This window comes from Vidua chalybeata, chromosome 15 (assembly GCF_026979565.1).
Source record: "Vidua chalybeata isolate OUT-0048 chromosome 15, bVidCha1 merged haplotype, whole genome shotgun sequence".
Lineage (NCBI taxonomy): Eukaryota > Metazoa > Chordata > Aves > Passeriformes > Viduidae > Vidua > Vidua chalybeata.
This window is the reverse complement of record NC_071544.1, coordinates 3,210,467-3,232,037: the sequence shown is the minus strand read 5'-3', so window position 1 is coordinate 3,232,037 and position 21,571 is coordinate 3,210,467. Positions and strand designations below refer to the sequence as shown.

At 51.9% G+C, this 21,571-nt stretch overlaps 1 protein-coding gene across 4 annotated transcripts in view; it reads left to right on the top strand.

Annotated features, from left to right (window-relative positions):
• The window catches only part of PSD2 (pleckstrin and Sec7 domain containing 2), a 73,250-nt gene that overhangs the window by 17,339 nt on the left and 34,340 nt on the right, over positions 1-21,571 (top strand). For 2 of the 4 annotated variants that reach the window (XM_053956807.1, XM_053956808.1), the window contains exon 2: positions 20,218-20,320. The exons of 1 other annotated variant lie outside the window; for it this stretch is intronic. The gene's annotated coding sequence lies outside the window, so the exon portion shown is untranslated. Of the gene's footprint in view, positions 1-914; positions 1,568-20,217; positions 20,321-21,571 lie in introns of those variants that run through there. One more of the 4 variants, XM_053956806.1, reaches the window with a different exon arrangement.

Sequence of the window (21,571 nt, the reverse complement as noted above, 5' to 3'; positions counted from 1 at the left end):
GTATTGTTAATATGGGATGTTCAGGATTTGTCTGCTCATTCAGAAATGTGGGTCCCCTGGAAGAAGTTTTCCAAGAGACAGAGGTCTAGGGAGAGGTTTTCTCCTTGGAATCAGGGAAGGGATCTGGGGCAGACACCCAACCCTTCTTCCTCACCCAGAGGTTTGATGGGGCTTGGAGCACCCTGGTCTCGTGGAAGGTGGCCCTGGCCATGGCCTGGCCTGGAACAAGGTGGTCTTTCAGGTGCCTTCCAACCCTTCTGTGATCCTGTGACGCCACATCCCTGCGCAGCAGTCAGGGTGCACGTCCTGGTTCCTGTGTGTCACAGGACATGGGTGGTGCCAGCACAGAGTGTGCCAGCTCTGGGGGAAGGACCCTTGTAGCTGGCCACTATCCCAGCTGGCCCAGGCTAAGGGACCACTGGCTCATGCTCCAGCTGAGCAATTTGACCCAGAGAGCACCCACCACCCTTCACCTGTGCACCCACAGAAACCCCCGTTGTATTACAGCCACCAAGAGGCCGAGGGACAGTGTTTGCCCTAAACACTGCTCTGTTAGTCTGGTAAAAGGGCCCTAAAGCAGGAAAAGCCTTGTGTCCCTGTGCCTCTCCACCCTACACTGCATCCCCAGCCCTCTTGGTGAGCCAGGTTCCTGGGTAAGCCTGGGGACAAAGCCATTGCCTTTGCATGCAAGAGCTGTCAGGATGGAGATGTGGCAGTGGTGGTGAGCAGCACCAGGTCCAGCTCACGGTAGAGGGGGAGGCTCTGGAGGCAGCTTGGCAGGCACAGAGGCAGCTGGAGCCTGGGATGGGATGGGATGGGATGGGATGGGATGGGATGGGATGGGATGGGATGGGATGGGATGGGATGGAGCTGCAGCAGGTGGGAGTGTCCAGAGGCACGGAGCAACCCAACCTGCAGTGCTGGGGTCTGCACCAAGGTGGGTCCTTGAGGCATTTCCAGTGCTGCACGTCTGTGTTTGGAAGCGTATCGGTTGTTAAAGACACCGAGAGCATTTGGCAGGATTTCAACCCAAAACTTCAAGCCAGTGTCAATTCACAGGGTGACGATTTGCTGGCAGGAAGCAGAGCAATCCCTCAGCGCTCTGCAGGTGCCCGTGGGGGGACAAGCCCCAGCACTCCGGGGACATCCCTGGCAGCTCCTGCGCTGCGAGCGGAGCCTCCCAGCCAGCGGCAGGTCTGCTCCTGCCAGGGGCTCTGCCGGGGGTTTCGCCAGCCAGAGCTTTATTCCATCCTTTCCCTGGTCCATTCACCATGCCTCCTGCCTCCTCCCCCTCTCCCCGTCCCTCCCACCCTGCCTGCCGGATCCCCAGCAGTCTCTTGACACCTTGGGGGAAGGCTGGGAGGTGTAACCATCGCCAGCGAGCGAGGGAGAGCAAGAGAGAAGGGAGAAGGAAGCCAATAACAGGGAGGTCTAGGAAGGTGGTGGAGGGGGAGGGACGGGGCCACTCCTCCATCGGTGGGACTGCAGATTATTTTGCATGGATTGTTGAAGAGAAAAGGGAGCTGCATTTGTGAAGGGACCAAAAAATAAACAGCTCATTGCTCGGGTAAGTGCCAGTGCGAGCTCCCGGGCTCTCATTGTCATGCTGTACATCGATCCCCCCTCCTATTTTGCTTAGTTATACTGGGTTTGATTCTTATTAGGATTATTTGATGCATCAGCTGTATGCTTCAGAGGCTGGAGACTGACTGGTACGTGTGTGTGTGTGTGTGTGTGTGTGTGTGCATGTGGGAAGATGCCCATTCTCTGGATATACATTGACACATTTTTCCAGCTCTCAGTGTGGTGTCTCATTCGCAGTGTTACCCCAAAGCATGCCGTACACACACAGAGAAATGGTTTTTGCTGCTCCTGCCTTTAAAATCCACTCACACACGCAATTTTTGAAGCTGAAAATTAAAAGGGGGGGGGGGTCTTAAATCACAGTCCTCAGTAGCAGGGGGCTACTTCTCTTTATCCTGAGCCTGACACATTCAGTATTATGTTTTATAGCAAAGCTACATTTAAAGATCAATTCGGCAGTGGTTATTGCATCCAAATTACATGGTTGTCATGGAGATGGTACAGAGAAGCTGAAGTGATATGACTGCATCTGGACTGGAGTGGGGCTTCGCTGCCGAGTGAGATCCTGCCTTGCCTCCTGTGTCTTTTTGTCTCTGCTGGGTTGCAATTTCTTTTAATCTTGAATGAAGCGGTGCTGTATTAGAGGATTTAGAGGTCGAGCTGCTGGGAAGGGTGTGTGTTACCCCCACTCAGCACTGGGTTATTATCATAATTGTTCTATTAACGTCTGCGTCTCCCTGAATTTCTTCCCCAAGTCTGGGAAGGAGGAAGGCGTGAGAAGGACAGATAGTTTTCTGAACACAGCTAGGGCTGGGAGTACTTTCTGAAAGGATACCTGCCATGCCCACACCTCCCTGCTGGCTCCCACACCTTGGGGGACAAAAGGGAAAGGATGCTCTGGTTTTAGCCATGTTTATCTTCCATTTTGCTGCCTCAACTTTGAGGATTCAAGGAGCCAGTCACCTGCTCGTCACCGTGTAAGGGGAATGGCTTTTTTAATTATTATTTTTTATTATTATATTTTTTTGCTTTGCAACTGGTAATATGGATGTGTTGGCAGTTGGGAAAGAAAATCCATAATTTATGAGAATGAAATTTTCCTGCCTAAGGCGAGCTAGAATACAAAGAGTATATCTGTGGGAAGGGCATGTTATATGTTACAGATGTGTATTTCTCTAGCGCCTGGGAGTAAATCACACTATTGTGCTCATCTTCATTATTTTGGGTGTTAGGCTGGCTTTAGTCAATATTTAATCTAAGCTCATTGTGTGTTCACACAATAAACGTGCAATTTGGAGCCTAACTTTACATCTCTGAAATGCTTTGGGAATGCATGTGGCATTGTCTCCATAAATGCAATTTCACCCTTTTCTGTGAGACCAAGCCTATTGTGGGCATGTAAATATAGTAAAAGGCACTGGTGGAAGCAAGCCCATCAGAATGGCAGTGTTTCTCTAATTGTATCACTAAACATAAGACAGAATTAATTACTAGGATAAACAGAGCTTTGTAGCTCTTGGATCAGGATAATATTTGCATGGAGTTCCAGGCCTGCATTATAGTAGCTGGCATTATGGCTTTAATTCCCCCCATGCCAGTAGATAATGTTTTTAGCCAGGAGTGGAGCACATTATTGTTAGATATTTTTGCTTTAAAAATATGTTAAATCCCCATGTCCTTGTCAAATTGTCCATTGCAACTGTTCCAAAGTCTGTGATTCAACTAGGATTTTCCTTAATGTGATTTTTCCTGTACAAGTCCAAGCAAACAATGGATAAAGTCTGAAAGTGGGTGGCTGAGTCCAGAGGGGCAGTCAGAGAGATGGCTAATTCACAAAATGGATGGTTCTCATTCTGTGCCTTTTTTCCCCCTAAAAGTTCGGCACAAGTGGAGTTGAAGTGGGTAGTTTTCCCTGGAGATCCCTTTAGGGGTGTGAGGCTGGAAGCCAAGTAGTTCTGCATTAACACTGAGTTCCCTGTCTCAGCACCTTATCGCTCTTCAGCCCACCCTAGGATGTGGCTGGATTGTTATCTGGGGAAACTGAGGCTTGGCATGGTTAAATGACTTTGCCAAGGTGACAGTGGCAGCGTTGGGCAGGGGACACAGGAGCTCTGCCAGGAAGAACCTCTGTGTGACCACCAGGCCTGTTCAGTGTCCTGCTAGCACGGGGGAGGTGGTGATGGGGAGCAGCAACTCCAGCTCATGGAGACCAGCTGGGTGTGTTTGCTGAGGCCACTCATGAGAGCTCCACAGAGGATGGCAAGAGGGATTCAAGCACTTTCTGAGGTGTCCAAGACGAGGAGTTGCTTTCTGACCTCAGGCTGTCCTTCTTGCGTGGCTCATCACGTGGCTCTTCACATGAAGCCCTCGCAGGTGTCTTGGCTTTCTGCTCTCCCCACTGGTGCTCCTCACCTCTCATCTCCCTGCTGAAACACCCTGAATTGGTCTCCTGGACTTCAGCCTAGAGTACCATCACTTCTCTGCTCTCAATCCCACCACCCAACACCTTTTTGTCCTCTTCCTCCATGGGTTTTCCCAGCAATGAAGTTCCCACCATCCAGCAGTTCCACAAGCTTCCATGCCATGAGTTTGTGTGTTCTGTGCCTGTCCTGAGGCACACAGTGCTGGGTATGTCAGGCCACCATGTCAAAGCAACTCAAGTGAAAAGTCTCCTTTGAGCTCTGAAGTTGCCCCATGTGATGTCCGTGGTTCTGCACAGAGCTGGAGCTGGTCCTTGTTGCCAGAAGGAAATGGATTTCCTGTTCAGTTCACACACAGGCATCTCTGTGTGGCCCTGCTGACTCGCACAGGTTGGTGGAGTTGCCAGAAGGATGTTCCCTGGGCTGGGAGGGAGCCGTGGCTACTGCCAGCAAGGTGCTGGCTATGGGCACAGCAATTCCTGCTGAGGGAAAACTTCCTTGGAGGCTGAGTGTGAGCAGTCCCTGGAGTGGGTGATCTCCTGGTGGAAGTGGCCACATCCTTTGTGGGTGCTGCTTGCTCTGCTACCTGACAGTCTCTGCTGTGGACACACTTCTTTGCCAGATTTGCTGGAGGTGAAATCATCCTCCTTGTCCTTTTGGCAGGAAAATGCCCATTTCCCCAGGAAAATGCCTTTCCTAGGGATGTGCTGGGACAGGATCCATGGGAGGCTCAGTGCATCCAGGCTCTCAGTGGCTGGATGGAGCCATAGGAGTGGCTCAGGGGTAGATTCTGCACAGGTACTTCCCTGTGGGGGTTATGCTGTGAGGGTCAGTTCTGGCTCCCTCCCTGTTTCCTGTGACCCTGGGGAGGTGACTGGCAGGCTGGGCTCATGGGGGAGAGGCACCTGTCCAAGCTGGACAGTAACCACTTCTCCCTTTGTCCTCACTGCTGTCCTTTGTGCTCCTGCAGGAGCTCCAGGAGTGGCTGAGATGCTCGGGGAGGTCCTTCCCTGCAGTCCATAGCCCTGACCCTAGGCAGCACCTAGCTCTGCTCAGCTCCCAGGTGGGGACACTGGTGGTTCCTCTAGAGCAAACACTGCCCATCACTGGATCAGGCCCAGAGCTCCCTCACTTGCACCAGGCAGGGCCAGAGGGAGTAAGGAGCTGCAGCAGCCTCAACAGACATTCTGCAGCTGAGCCCAAGCTCCTTCTTGTGCTCTCCATGCTTTTTCTGGGCTCTGGGTCTCAGTCTGGCACTGGGCACATGGCTTGTCACCTACCTCTTCACCACCACTGCTCACATTTCCTCCAATCCTTTATCTGCCACCTTCTCATCACCTCACTCCCCTCATGGTTTCTCAGCTCTGTGGTTTTGAAGGGCCTGTGGAAGAGGCAGGGCTGGCAGCTGTCAGGCTGTTTGAAGGAACTGTCCCCACATCCCCATGTCCCCATGTCCTGGCCAGGAGCTGTGCTCACACCGGGTCCCAAAAGAAGAGACCACACCTGAAGGGATCTTCCCAGCACCACTCTGAGGGGTGCCATGGGAGCTGCTCAGGATGCCACCTCTGTGGTGCCACCAGCCTTGCCTCATCTTCTGCTATGTCCTCTTCTTCTCAGAGACATGCGGGGTGGCTGCCAGCAAAGGTGGTGCTGGTGGGATGCCCTGACATCGGTGGCTGCTGTGACACCTCAGCAGGGGCAGGGAAGGGGCAATGCTTCCTTCCAAGAAGGATGAGCCTGAAGTTCATCCCAGGATTTTCTGCCTTCCTCTACAGCATGGGACATGGTCTGGTTCCAAGGATAATCTCCCAAAGCCCCAGTCTGGCACTGGTTTTGTGTCTTTTGCTCTCCAGCTCTGACACCTCCACTCTGCAGAGGCCCCCAGTGTCTCTGGGAGCTTTCCATGCGCTGTGATGGTGGCAGGGACATGCTGGGGACAGGGCTGCTCTGTGACCTTTGGGATGCAATGTTTGCTGGGCTGGGGGCTCGCAGCTGGATTTGGTGTCTTGTGCGGTCACTGCCCATCCTTGTCTCCCTCCAGGCGATGCAGCTGAGCCCCCCTGTCTCTGTGGCCTTGCTGTGGCCCTGGGATGGAGAACTGAATTCCCCCCCAAAAGACAAAACCCAGGAGAGAAATCCCAGTGGTGTCCCCTTTCTGAGGGTTCAAGCATGTGCTCTGAGTTCTCCTGATCAACATCAAGCAGGAAAACTGACATCAGACCCCAGAGCCTGATACGCTCACGGTTCACCAACCGTACTGAAAAGCCCAGGGAAAATAACATGAGCTCAGCCTCCTCTCTGGCTTCTCCTCCCCCATGTGCAGTTGTCTCTCTATTATTTTCTTGATATGGAAAAACAAATTTGACCCAAATATAATTTTCTTTTAAATCTCAAAAAAAAAAAAAAGTAAGATAGTAGGGAAATGTTGTGATACCAAACTCAGTTGAAGGGTTGCATTTTTTTGTTTTCTGGATTTGCTTACATGTTCCAAAGTCAAGGCTTAAAGCTCAGTTTTTGCAACTTTTTGTTTGTTTGTTTTAAATCCAGCTCTTCAGTGGTTTCAGAACAAGTGCATCACAACTCTAGATAAGGTCTGGATGACCTATAATCGCACTTTTCAGCAAGTGAACAATTTTTCCAAAAAATTTCACACTATTCTGGGCAAAAACCTCATAGAGGTGGAGAGGGAGATCCCTGTGGTACCTTCCAGTCTTCTTCCAGGACCTGATCCAGAACTGGGTGGTCTGAGGCCAGCTCAGGTGCTGCCATATAGAGAGCAGCCCCTGCTGACTGCATCCTCCTCCACAGCAGGGCCTGGCACACCCACAGGGATCTCTGCCCACTCTGTGCACGGCCACTTGCTGTTGGCTGGTGCTGGACACGGGAAGAGAGGATGGCCCTGCTCTAGTGGAAGGTGACCCTGCCCATGGCAGGGCTTTGCAATGAGGTGATCTTTAAGATCCTTTCCAACCAAACCACTTGGGGATCCTGTGGCCCCTTCTCCAGGTCACCCACAGCCTCTCCCCGTTGCATGTCCTAAAGCAGCATCTCCTCACCACACGTCCTGGCAGTTCAAGGAGCGTTTGGAGAACACTCCCAGGCACAGGGTGGGATTGCTGGGCTGTCCTGTGCAGGGCCAGGAGCTGGACTAGATGATCCTTGTGAGTCCCTCCCAACTCAGGGTATTCCATGGAAGACAGAGCTGGCAGCCTTGGACGAGTCCTGCCCTCAGTGTGACATGAGGCACCACTCCCAACGCTGAGCTCACCTTGTGTGGGGCTCTGCTCCTTCCCAGATTCTGCATATTTGCTCCTCAAGCAGGCACTGGTACCCAGCCTGTGGGAGTGGATGGAGGAGAACTGGGACCCTGGAGCTTTGGCACTTCCTAGGAACAAAAGCAAGCAGGCTGTGGATGCAGCCTGCCCAAGCAGGACACAGGCACGGGGGGAACAGAAGAGGTTTCTGGCCAGAAGGGGATACACGTGCGAAGGAATTCTGCTAAATTAAAAAAATATATTTGTCTTTACTGGTACAACAGAAGCTAGGGGAGCAGGCAAGAGGAAAGTGAGAAAGCTTTATTTAATTAGATTATAAGGCCCCAAAGGCTTCAGACTCATAAAAAAAATGAATTGATTTTTGTAATTGAGGATGGGTTTTCTGCCAAGTGCTGCCTTAATGAGTATTTAGGTTTTGCCTCCTAAGTTAGCAGCACCAGGCAAGGGCAGCTATTCAAGCCACTCCTCACCTGAGTCCTGAGCTTGGAAACAGGAGCTGCCTGCCTGCAGCTGGGAGTGTTAACCTTCCTTTCCAGGAAGGGACATCGTGTGTCCTTTCAAGGCAGTTTATCCAGGTCTCTTGGTATTCCCTCAACATGAAATCCCTCCCTCTTCCCCAGAACCCAGGAGGCAGCTTTCTCCATGCATGGGCGTGGAAACTGAGGCAGCAGATAATCACAGGGTTGTTTTTCCTCACAGAAGTGGAGAGAATTAATTTGCTGCAGCAGATGAGGCAGTTTCCTTTGGTGGCTTTTCTAGGGGCTGGTGGGACAGGTGTGTGGCACTGGAGCCCATCGTGTCCCCCCCTGCCTGGGAAGGTGCCTCTCCTGTAGGTGATCCTTAAAGCACAGCATGGTGAAAGGGTGTTTGCTGCATGCACAGCTGGCACCTGCCTCTGCAGGAGCCATGGGACACCAGAGAGGGCATTATCCCTCACCCCAAACCATAAGACTGTCTGGAAAGAGCAAGAGATTTTTATCCCAGACTTTTGGACCTACCTCCTTTCACCCTTACAGGGTTCCTCCAGAGTCTTTTCATTTTTCCATGCAAGAATGGGGAGAGTTCAGTGTGCAGAGGTTCAGGATTTCCTGCGTGCCCCCGCTCTGAGAGCTGGGGTAAGTCCAAGAGGGGGTGATTCCAAAATGCCTGGTGGGAATGTTGATCCAGAGCTGCCTGGGGACCAGGAGCAGAGTAACAAGCCCAGGTGAAAGGCAGGAGGTTTGGATGTGCAGGATCACAGCAAGATCACAGCTTGGTAGCAACACCTAAAATGCAGATGTGTTACTATTACTGCCATCAGAGCAGGGGAGAAGAAAAGTGGCCACAAAATTCCAGCAACACCTGGTAGATGAAGGGAATGGTTCTGTAGCAGAAGCCTGTGCTTTATGAGCTGGAGATTTCCTGAAAGCAGAAGAGCAGGAAATCCACTGCTCTCCAGATAACAGCAAACTGCAAGGAGTGCACCTTGTGGGGACACTGTCCCTTTGATTCTGCACACTGTAACAATCAGAGATTCCCAGTGTCAGTTTGCACACTTGTCCCCTGCAGCTAACCCGGCTGCCACTCCTCGTGTGCCACTGTGTCATTGGGTCACTGGCTGCACCAGGCTGAGCAGCACTCAGCTCCTGAACCTCTTTCATCTTTACAGCACACTTATTTCTGGCAGGCCCCTCTGGCCTCTCTGTGCTTCACTAAAGTCTCAGACCAGCACGTAATTCATCAGTTCCCAAAGTCATTGTCTGATGCCCAAATGTAATGACGTCTAAGGAGCAGGAGGAAAGCCCCGAGAACACCTAAAAGAGTCTGTTGAGAGGCACAGTGACCCTACTGCAGGCTGGTGTAGCAGCTCTGCTCTACCCTTGCCACAAAACCTAGTGCAAGGCGTCTCAGAGGTCGGGAGAGCCTTTTGGTCCAGAGTAGGTGTGGTTAAAACACTGTCCTGGTGCAATTACATCATCCTGATGAGCTTTTTGCTCTTTTTGTAATTTCCCTGAAGAGAAGCAGCATCCTTGTCCCTATAAAGCACCTTTACATCAGTCTAGGAGTGCCTCTTAGAGTCCTTCCTCAGGGAAATCCCGCTGCTCTCACCATGGTTATCCAGCACATCCATTAAGGGCAGATCCAGCCTCTGCACAGGAACTGCAAAATGGCTCCACCAGGGTTTCACTTGCACTTTCTGGGCAACTTGCTGTGTTTTCAAAGCAAGTCAGCTTCAACATGTCAGGCTGCTCAGAGGCATTCATGCTTAGGGAGGCCAGATTTGGCCATGTCACAGTCAGATGTTCCTGTGGAAGTGTTTGCAGCCCAAATATGTTCAGCAGGGCTGGGCAGCAGCCCCATGTTTTTCATGTGGGTGTTTGCAGCAGAAGCATCAGAGCTGGGGCTGCTGTCCCAGCCTGGGGGGCAGAGAACAGCAGAGTGAATTCTTCTGCTTTAACAAAAACTTCTGATGCAGATCAGACACAGCCTTTCTGCTGACTCTGAACCCTGGGGGCTGAGCTCAGCTGGAGATGTCTACATTTGGGTGAGCTGACTCTCACTCAAAGTGCTTTTCCATGTATCCAAGCAAGTTCTGGTATACCCAAGTTCTGAGCAGCATCTCCTGTGCCATGTTAAAGATAATGACAACTCAACACATCCTAACAGAGCAATCCTGCTTTTCCTTCAGTGATTCCATCCTGGCCTGTAAGTTCTCAGAATAAAAATGCAATTATATTTTCTGCCATTTCTACACCCTGCTGACTGCAGCCTGGGAGCCTGAGCAGACAGCACAGATGTGATGGACCCCTCAAAAATGTAGGTGTGCCCCAGACTGTTTTTCCTTCAGTGAAAGATGCTGGAGAAAGGAAAGAGTGGTCCTGCTACCTGCAAAAGAAACACACTTTCCAGAGAACAGAATGAGTGAGAGACTCCTCCAACATGGAAGAATGATGAACTGTTGGTCCTACCTTGGTTTTCTACAGCCAACAGGCAGTTTTCAGAAGGTCAATGTTCATCTGTTTGCCTTGGAAAGATTTACTTGGCCCACACTTCTTTTATAGGAATGTTTGCTGAAGTTTTGAAAAGAAAAGTAGAAATTTTGGGCTAAACCTGCCTGCTGAGGTGAGCTTGTGGTTGAAGTATTCACTAGGAAAAGGGCTGATGTTCACATCCTCATCTGAGAGCTGTGGTTTTCCTACAGCATTGTCCTTTCTGTTCCCCTGTAGTGGCTTCCTCTCTCCACTTTGCCTCTCAAATGTCTTGATGTGGTCCTGGTGACGTATTAAAGTCCCTTCATATTAGATCTCATGTTCTCAGGCTGTTCCCTGCAGGTTCTCTGGGCAGACAGCTTTATGCCCAAGTGGAGCTGCTGACTTTAGTGGAATTGCCACGTTTCGTGCCCTAACACCCTCTAATTTCAGGCAGGGAAGTTTCAGCCCTGTTGGCTGTCAGCAAATCTTGGCTGAGTCTGTGTTTTCAAGCCAAATAAGTGCATCTCAGTCTGATTTGGGCGAGGGAAGCTGCTCTTCCTTTCCCTTCCTTCACTGAGATGAAAATAGAAAGTCCCCCCTGGTGTGACAGTTCCCCAGCTGTTCCCCTCACAGATGGATGACTCGCCTCAGGTCCAAAGTGGACACTGGTTGATCCCGTGTTACTGCTGAAATCAGTCAGAGCAATTGGTCCTGTCTGGACTCTCCAACAGCCTTTTCTGGACTCAGACATCTTCAGCAGTCAAGTCTCTGCTACCTGTCCATGGGTGCCTTGTAGCAGTGCTCCTGGTTTGGAGCATGGCATTGCAAGGCTGCCATGGTGACACTCAGGAGCACCCAAGGGTCTTGAAGCAGGTGTTTCTCTGGAGGATGTGGGGGCCATCGTGATGTGCCCAGAGCTGTGCTGGCAAGCAGAAATCATGCTTAACTGAGGGGCAGGGAGAGCTCTTTGGAGAGCAGGGCTGAGTCTCTGCTGGGCAAAACAAGGACCATTCCTCTCTGCCAAGGGAGCCTGGTCACCCTCCTCACAGAGACTGAAGTTATTCCTTTTTACCTGGAGATGGTCCAGGGTGGAAATGCAGAACTTTGGAGATGTCTGTAGATGTATATAATGACATCCACAATGCTTGCTGTTCTCTTTCTCAAAGGGGGATCCTCTCCTTCATCCTCCAGCTTCCAGAGCAGCTCTCTCACTCACACTAATGCCAGCAGGTTGTTCCTGTGGCTCCCTGTGGATGAAGAAGTGCTGTGTGGAGAGAATGGGAGATTTCACACTCTCACTGATGAGTGAGGAGTTATCTGCTGCTGCAGGTTGCTGGATATCAGCTTTGGACACCATCAGCTGGCTCCAAACCAGCTTTCTCTGATGTCAGCACCCACAAAAGTCTGTTTGCTGTCATCTCCCTCTCCTGACAGGTTTGGGAGATGCTCAGGAAGACCTTCCTCCCTGCTCTCTGGGTCACATTGGGCTCCCAAGGAGCCCAGAGCCAGTGCCCAGCCATCTCTGCACATTCTGGACTCACAGAGCTGCTGGTCCCCACATCCCTTGGGCTGGAGCCATCTGTCTGCACACATTGTCTACCAGCTTCTGTGGTCAGAGGATCCCCGTCAAAGTCTGGTGTGTTACTGGTCCTCATCTCCGAGGTTTATGGATGTGTTGGAGTGTGAAGGGAGTTTGCCTCCCTTCCAAAACTCCCTTGCATTCTGCAGTACTGATCTCCATCCCTGTGGATGTTTCTCCCAGGGGACAAGCAGGATGGGCTCGTCTGCTGCCTCCTGAGATCTTGCAGCGAGGCGTTGCATGGGTTCAGTGTAGACAGACAGCATGGCAGGAATTTCCTTTTCTGGGGTCTGAGTCAGCTGCCAGCCCTGTTTTATTATTTTGGGTACTGGGAGAATGTGGGGAAGGAGGATCAAGCAAAGGGAGGGAAAGAGGGGAAGAAACTGTTTCCATTTATGGGTTATGAGAAGTAGTTGCAACTCTTGTGGATTTTTATGGAAGGTAACCCTGGCTGTGGGGAAAGCTGGGTTTTAACAAATTCAATTACGATGCTGCACAGAACTGAGTGGAAAGACCCCATAAACAGCACGGTTTTATATAAAAAAAACCAACCATATAGATAATCAAACTATAAACTCTCCTTCCAGAGAAGGTGAGCACCAGAGCAGACAGGCACAGGTGAGGATGGAGCCAACTGTGAGCTGAGCCTACAAACCCTGAAAACTCCTGTCTTGAGTTGGACTCAACCCAGCATGGACTGATTACAAGCTGTTTGTTCTGCACTAGGGCAAGGCTGGAGCCACTGGGACTCACCTGTTACCCAGAGCAGGCATCCTGCTCTCAAGCTCTTCTCTGAGCTCTGGGAGCTGCCTGAATGTGGGCTGTCAGGGCACAAAAGGCCTCTGCCCCTTTTCTCCACTTTTTCTCCCATGCCAGGAAAGAGCTGGCTGGGATCCTTTGGTGTCCCTGTGATCCTTTTACAGCCTGAGATCTGTGCTGTGGGCTCCTGCAGCAAACAACCTCCTTGGCCAGACCCACTGAGTGGGCAGCATTGTGTTGGAGAGGCAGGAACAAAATCCCTTGGGAGCTGCCTTTCTCCTCCTTCCCCCAGGATGCAATAAAACTTGCCCTCCTTTGCTATTCCCTCTCTGGAGGTTCCTGGTTCTCTCTGAGCCACAGGAGGATTCCTGTGGATTGCAGTGGGTTTCTGCAGGAGCAATGCACAGGGAGCCCTGCAAGGTCTCCAAGGGGGTCAGGGTTTGCTTCTGCAGGAGGGAGGATCTAAGGATCAGACAGACCCCACTGACTGCCAGCAGGACCTTTGTCCTCCCACAGTCAAGCTGGGATTTGAAAGGAGCCTATTCCAGGAAGATTCCAGACCTGACATGCTGGAACATGGAACAAGGACATTCAGGTCCATGTTCATCCACATCCTGGACCTTCTGCCTCAAGATCACACTTCTCTTGGGAGACCCATCAGCTCATTGTCCCTGTGCTTTGGCCCATTTTTTGTGACTCCTACCACATCACCAAGATGTAAAGTGAGGGTGCAGTCACAGAAGCATGGAGCCACAGGTTAGGGAAGGCTGGAAGGGCCCACAGGGCTCACCTGGTGCCACATCCCTGCTCCAGCAGGGCCATCCCAGAGCTCAGGGCACAGCAGGGTGTGCTCACAGATCTGCAATGTCCCCAGGCAGGGACACCCCACAGCCTCTGCACCATCTGCCCAGGGCTGGCACTGCCCAGGGCAGCAGTTCTGCCTCCTGGGCAGGGGCAGCTCCTGGGCTCAGGCCCTGCCCGGGGCTCTGGGGCCATCGCTGGGCCTGGAGCAGAGCCTGGGGCTGCCCTGCCCTCCTGCACACAGGGATGGACAGACAGGGGACACAGGGACACACAGGGGACACAGGGACACACAGGGGACACACAGGGGGACACAGGGACACACAGGGACACAGGGACACACAGGGACACACAGGGGACACAGGGACAGACAGGGGACACAGGGACACACAGGGACACACAGGGACACACAGGGGACACAGGGACAGACAGGGACACAGGGACACAGGGACACACAGGGACACACAGGGACACACAGGGGACACAGGGACAGACAGGGACACAGGGACACACAGGGACACAGGGACACACAGGGACACACAGGGGACACAGGGACACACAGGGACACACAGGGACAGACAAGGGACACAGGGACACACAGGGATAGACAGGGGACACAGGGACAGACAGGGACACACAGGGATAGACAGGGGACACAGGGACAGACAGGGGACACAGGGACACACAGGGGACACAGGGACACACAGGGACAGACAGGGACACACAGGGACACAGGGACACACAGGGGACACAGGGACACACAGGGACACAGGGACACACAGGGGACACAGGGACACACAGGGACACACAGGGGACACACAGGGGACACAGGGACACAGGGACACACAGGGACACACAGGGGACACAGGGGACAGACAGGGACACACAGGGGACACACAGGGACACAGGGACACACAGGGACACACAGGGACACATAGGGGACACAGGGACACACAGGGACACACAGGGACACACAGGGGACACACAGGGGACACAGGGACACAGGGACACACAGGGACACACAGGGGACACAGGGGACAGACAGGGACACACAGGGGACACACAGGGACACAGGGACACACAGGGACACACAGGGACACATAGGGGACACAGGGACACACAGGGACACACAGGGACACACAGGGGACACAGGGACACAGGGACACACAGGGACACACAGGGACACACAGGAACACAGGGACACACAGGGGCACCCAGGGACACCCAGGGCTGAGGCCCCTCTCACTGGGGCTCCTCTCCAGGCTGAGCAGCCCCAGCTCCCTCAGCCTTTCCTGGGCACGGAGATGCTCCAGGCCCTTGCTCAGCTCCGCAGCCTCCACTGGAGCTGCTCCAGGAGCCCCAGGTCCCTCCTGTCCTGAGAAGCTCAGAGCTGGACACAGTCCAGGCTTTCACCCCTTTTCACAGGCTTGAGATCATGATTTTGTTTCCCCTGTGAAGGGAGCAGTGAGGTTTGCACACCGAGGGCTGGAGGAAGGCTCAGTGCACCAAGTGCTGCCCAGCCAAGGTGTCAGTACAAGGAAAGGAACACATAAAAAATACGAAATATATTCTTTTATTTTTCCCAGTTTTAATAACTGCAAAAGAGTGCAAACAGGAAAGCTGTTAAGATTTTTAAGACTAAGCTTTATTGTTTTCCATAAGGAAAAAGCTGCTGTTGTTTCCCCAGGATGAAGTTTAGCAGGAGTCATTTGGATCTCAATGTGTCCTAATTGCTCTGGGGACTCTAATAAAAATTCAAAATAAGGAGCTGTAGGATTTGGTTTCAAGAAAAAGTACGTTCCATGCACAGTGATTTCTGATTACCCAAAGGCTCTTTTTTTAGCATGTAGCTGGTTTATTTTAGTCTGTGGGATATGTTTTATCCACAGCCTCTTTTGCACATTGGAAGTGAAGGATGTAGGACCTACAGTTTGCACTGGCAGAGATGGATGGAAACCACTGGGACAGCATATTGCCCGTGAGCAATGACCATCAGTGCTCCAGGGGCTCTGTGAAGTGTAACTCTGGCATCAGTGTGTGGCTGAGGGCTCAGCCCTGCCCCTTACAGCCTGCAGGAATGCTGCAGGTGACTTAGAACTTGGTGTCATCAGGGAGGGACTCTGTACAGAGCAGGGGGTGATGTACAGAGCAGTTTGGTGCTGCATAAATCTTTGGTGTGCCCACATCTTCAGTTCACTATGCAATGCTGCTTTCCCTGTGTTCAGGCTGTAACAGAGCGATAGAAGTAAAAGAATTAGAGAAAATCCAGAACAAGGTAGGCAAAATACTCAAAGGGGTGGAGAAGATGTCTTCTGAGAACAGGCTAAGAAGGCAGGGTCTACAATCTGGAGAGGAGAGGCTGAGAATGATAATGAGGTCTTCAAAATCATATAAAAAACAAGCCGATGGGGAAAATAAATGAGGATTTTCAGAATGAGAATGGTAGAAGGTTTTTATTTTCAGCCATGTTGAAAAGGCAGAGGTCAAAGCAGAGACATAAGAAGGAAGAAATGTGCTTCAAAAAGAAGAACCATGGCTGTGATCTCTCCATGTCTCTACAGGATTGTCTCCTCAAAGAGCCCTGACTGTGCCCATGTGCGGGGTAATGTGTGACACCTGCCTTTTATAAATTCACTGGTAAGTCAGATCACAAAAGCACATCCATCCCTGTCCTGCAGCCATGCTGTGGATGGGATCTACAGCCTGGACATCAAATGGCTGCTGGGCACATTCCATTCCTGCTCACAGGGGACAGGAGCTCGGAGCACATGGTCTATCACGGCAAAGGATGTCACTACAGGCATTTTAGCCCAAGAAGTCCAACATCACTTCCAACCCAAACCATTCCATGATTCTGTCTTCACTAAGCCGGAGGGAACAGGACGCAGAGCAGCAAGGAGAAGGAAGGCTGCTGCAGGAAGCAGCCCAGCTCAGCATGAACTTGAGGAAAAGCTCATGCTTGACTAAGCAGCAGGATTCTTCTCCAAGCCTTCCTGTGTCCCAGCAGCCAAGTGGTTACACAAAACTGAAGAGGGAGCCTTTCCAGTTCCTAACGCAGGAAAGAAAATTAAAAATAAATCATTTCCCACCAGCCATTCAGCTTCAACAAAAGCTGGGACACTTCCAGAACCAGTCCCTGAAAGAGCTGCTGTGTGGTTTCCAACCCCTCACAAAATCAGGGCAGACTTTGCTGCATCTCTGCCCAGCCTCTTTGGGACCAGTGCTTCCCTGCAGTGGATGCCAGCCCGGCTTCGCTGGCCCCGCTGCAAATCCAGCATCAGCCCGAAGCAGATGATGGGGTATATCTGCTCTCCTTCCCTCCCAGCCAGCCCTGCTCTGTCTCCTCCTGGTCCAGGGGCTGTGCAGGACCCAGGGCAGAGTGGGGCTGGAGCAGGGAGTGAGTGGCTGTCCTGAATTGCTATCCTGTGGCACTGGAAACTCACAGTGATGAGCTGGTGCTGTGGAATTCTGATAAATGAAGGTAATAGCTGTTGGCTTGCTGAGTCTGGCCTGCAAACCAGGGCAGCATGAGATGGGATCCTCAGTCCCTTCAGGGCCACAGGATTGGGATCCTCAGTCCCTTCAGCCTTTGTCCCATCTCTCCCACCAAGCCCCAGTTCTGGGAGGGAGATGGAAAGGCCGTGGTTAGCCATGGACTGGGGATGCCTTGGCTTCCCTTAGCCTCTCATCCAGCAATAACGTCCTCTTTCCAGCAAGAATCCATGTTCTTCTACTTATGTGGCCTTACAGAGCTGCTCTGCTCCAAATCATGGAGCTCCTGCTTAACAACTGTCTAGAGCTCAGCAGGGCCACATTATCTGTTCATTATCTGTGACCAGTCCTGGCTGGGTTATGTGCCAGGTCATCCCCTTTTCCTGACAGAAAGTCAGGAACAGTTAGCACCCTGTTTTGAGTGCTAACCCCAATTACATTTGTGGGAGGCTGGGAACACTGGACATGCAAGGGGTGCCCACCCTATTCCCAGGACCTAGGGAAGAGCAGTCATTTGAGAGGGTGCCTGAGCCTGCAGAAAGGGCAAGACTTGTGAAAATCCACAGATGGGAACCCACATCCCACTTTTCAACCCTTACCTGCTTCAGAGAGCACTTTGCAAAGCAGACACAGAATGAAATGGGGAGGGGCTTGGGGAATGTCAGCCTGCAGCCCGAGGCAGCCAGGCTGTACAGCTTTGGGACAGCCAGAGGAGCCCAAAGGGACCTCTGAACACCCCCCCATCCCTTGCCCCAGTGCTGCAGTGTGTCCTCTCCCCACAGCCTGGTTGAAGCTGTGGCAGCTTCAGAGGCTGAGCTGCACTTTGGTACTTTGCAGAGCAAACAGAGCAGTGTTGAGAGTCTGGGTCTGGGCCTTGTCCAGAGCTGGTGACCTTTCAGCTGTCTGCTGGAGGCAGATGTGGACAGTTGCAACCAGCTGTTCCACCATTGTTTTGTCTTCCAGGTTTTCCAAGCTGTGGAAAAGCTTGTCTGCTCCTCCCTTTGCTCTGTCTTCCAGCTTGTCTGCTCCTCCCTTTGCTCTTCCACCTTCCCCACACGGGTGGGGAGGCAGCAGGTCACGGATGAGCTGTAGGGTGGGAGAGACCCTCTGCAGCTGACACGGGATGAGCTGGGAGTGTGGCAGGAGTTGGCTGCACGACTCCGGTCCAAGGCATCACCATGAAGAGCTGCGCTCAGAGCCACAGACTGTCACAATCCAGTCTGGCAGTTCCTCTGGGATTCTGGAAGCCTCAGCCACTCATAACCTGTGTGTGCTTCAAGTGACTGCCACTGCAATCAAAAATGAATTAGTTGGTGACTTATTGGGAGTTTGTTATGGGTTGCTACACCCTCAGCTGCAGACTTTGGGTGCACACAGCAGCCCCCAAGCAGGTGTGTGCAACGGAGCAGGGATCCAATGGGAGACACACAATTCTCAAGGGTCAGGAGGCTGCAAGAGGCTGGATTTCTCCTCCTGGCTGTCACACTGAAGCTGATGGTCTTCCCAGCTCAGCAATAGTCTGTGCACACATCCTGCCAGGGTTTCCCTGGTGCCTCTTCTCCAGCAGGAGCACAGGCCAAGGAGGAACATGACTAAGGCTTTAACTATTGATTCCTCAGCACTCCTTCCAGACCACAAACATTCCAGTGAGACTTCACAGAGGGTGAAACAGTAGTATAATGCTTAACAACTGTAGTAGTTTATATGTAATAAAAAACTGTGGTTTTTTTTTTCTTTTAATATAAATAATGTAAGTTACTTAAAGTTACTTAGAAGGATGGCTGGGACACCACACATATTAAGGTTTGCCAACATTTCTTACTCAGGCTCATCTCCTAACTGCTTTTAGTTTCCTGTTTTCTGGTTGCATACAGCTGTGCCAAGCTTGAACTATTGGACTGGAATTCAGCTTGGGTGGTTCCTACTGAAGTTTTTGGATGGATGGCAGGGAAGTGGAGAATTTCAGCTCAAAGCCTTTTGTCTGTTTTCTAAAAATTTCACTCAAAACCCCCACATTATTCATCTCATATTAAGAAAAAGGACAGCAAAATTTTTGCTGGAAAGATTCCTCCAAAGATTTGAGCAGTGGCTTGGTGTTGCATGTCTTACATGTCTGTGTTATACCTTCAGTTTGAGAAAGTAAAAATTTGGCCCATGTTAGGTTTTCAGCATTTTTTGAGATCACAGTGTGGTTATGCTCAGGAGAGTGTTGGCATTTTTGCAAGTAAATTCCTGGAAGATGCTGTGTTGGCTTGGCCCTGCTGTCAGTGCATGGGAACACCAAGGGCCTGGGTCTGATTTTCTCTCCTGGATTTGGTGGGAAAGAGATTTACAGCTTTTCCCTCTTAATTTGGGATGGAAATGAACAGGCTGAGGAGACTTGGCCCACATGTGTGAGCCTGAGGACTGTCCCAAGGGCTTGTTTTGCCCTCCCTTGAGAGGGCTCAGCTCCTGCAGGTGGGATTCTGGGCTACAGGAGGCTGATTGCTGGTGACCCAGGAAGTCTAGGCCAACCTTTTTCTTGTCAGGCTAGTGGAGAATGAAGCTGAAGGCCTGCAAGGGCAAGCCCAAGAGAGGGTATGAGCAGATGCCTCTGCAGGGACTCAACACAGATATCTGCTGCCAAGCTGCTCCATGGGGTCTTTCTAACAGATGTGCACTGGCACATCTGGGCCCTGATCCACCCATCACCTCTAGCAGCACACAGGCAGTGCTGTCCTCTCTTTCTGTCTCTGCCAGCTCTATGCAAGTCTGGCCCATGAGCTCAGGCTGCTGTCTGAAGGGGACACACCATCTGTGGTGACCTGTTCCCCCAGCCTGGGGTCACCTCAGGGGGACACATCACTGTCCATCCCTGTTGCAAAACAGTCTGAAAGAGAAATGTTGCTACATCAATCAGTTTGGTAGCTCGGATTTGCTTGCATTTAGCTCAAAGACCTTTACCATGGCTCTTGTTTGGTGGGGCTGAGGAGGGGCTGTTGGGGGGATCAGTCCAAAACTCAGGTATCTCGCTCTGTGGATCTGATGGGTGAAATTGCACATTCTCTGCACTCACATAGACAAATTTCTCCTCAAACCTGCAACCACAGAGTCCCTTTGCTCCACTTTAGCTGATGGGGGGGGGTTGTAATGAAAGATATCAGAAGCCCTGTGTAAGGAATACTCTTGCACTGCCATGTCTGAAAACCCCAGAGAACCAGAGCATGCCAAGGAAAAAGCACTTGCAGTGCTCTGCCAAGGAGCCATAGGATGGGTCTGGGAAACAGCCTGATGAGGAGCAGCAGCAGGGTGGCAGGAAACCAGCAGGGTTTGTCCTCTCTGGCCTGGGTCTCACTTTCTCTGATCCCTTGTTGCAGGCAGGGGCCGTGCAGGGATCGGGAGCGCCCGGCTGCGATAGGTGCGGCGATGCCGCGCGCGCTGTGACAGCGAGGGATGCACACGGATGCTCGTGGAGAAGAGGTAAAACTGCCAGCATTGCCTCCAGGAGGGACCTGCTCCATCTCAGGACTGTGGCACGTGCAGCCCTCAAGGAGTGCTTCACCCCAAAGCCAAGCCATGCAGGGCTCTGAACTCCCCAGCCCATCACACCTCCCAGCTGTGGGGAGCAGGACACGGAGAGCGGGCTGGATCTGAGATCCAGGATTGCCTGGGCTGTGGGATGGGAGCAAAGTCAGCCAGGACTTGGGGTTCCCCTTGGGATCTGGCCTGATCAGGAGCAGCTCAGCATGTACCTATGTGGATCTGCCCTTACCCAGGCCACAGAGGGGTGTTTGGGTCCCAATCCCTCCTCTCCCTTACTCCAGTACAGAGGAAGGAGCAGCAGGGAGGGGCTGCTGACATCTCCACAGAGTGAGAGGTGCTCTGTAAGAGCAGAGGCAGCTGCAGTTCTGCACCCCCTGTTAACAAGAACTGACCTGGCCAAGCAATTAGGGATTTTACTGCTAATGAAAGCTTCAGCTCAGCAAGTGAGAGCACTAAGAGTGTGTGGTTGAACCAGGACACCCTCCTGGCTGCTCAAAGGTGATGGCTTACTGAGAGGGAACTTGAGGCAGGGAATTTGAGTTATCTGCTTCAGATGTGAATTAGGAACTGAGTTAGGGGGAAAACCCCAGAGTCCTGGCTGCCTGCTGGCACTGCTTAGCCAGGATTCCTGTGCAGGTGAATCACAGCCACATCACCAAATGGTTTGGGTTGGAAGGGACCGCAGAGATTATCCTCCCACCCCCTGCCATGGGCAGGGACACCTTCCACTGTTCCAGGTGGCTCCAAGCCCCATCCAGCCTGGTCTTGGACAATTCCAGGGATCCAGGGGCAGCCACAGCTTCTCTGGGCACCCTGTGCCAGGGCCTCACCACCCTCACAGGGGAGAATTTCTTCCTAATCTCTAATGCAGCCCTGCTCTCTGTCAGTGTGAAGCCATTTGTCTTTGTCCTGTCACTTCATGCCCTTATCAAAGTCCCTCTCCAGCTCTCTTGGAGTCCCTTTAGGTTCTGGAATGGGCTCTAAGGTCTCTCTGGAGTTTTCTCTTGTCCAGGCTAAACAGACCTATAAAGACAGATAGTATTTTAAAAATATCTATGGAGACACATATTGCTTAAAACCAAAATCAGCTGCTACAATGGCTCAGCCTGGGTGCCATGCAGGATACTCCTGCTTCCAGAAGAGATCATTTCTGGTGGCACTTGACTGCAGCTGTGGGAAGGTTATGAT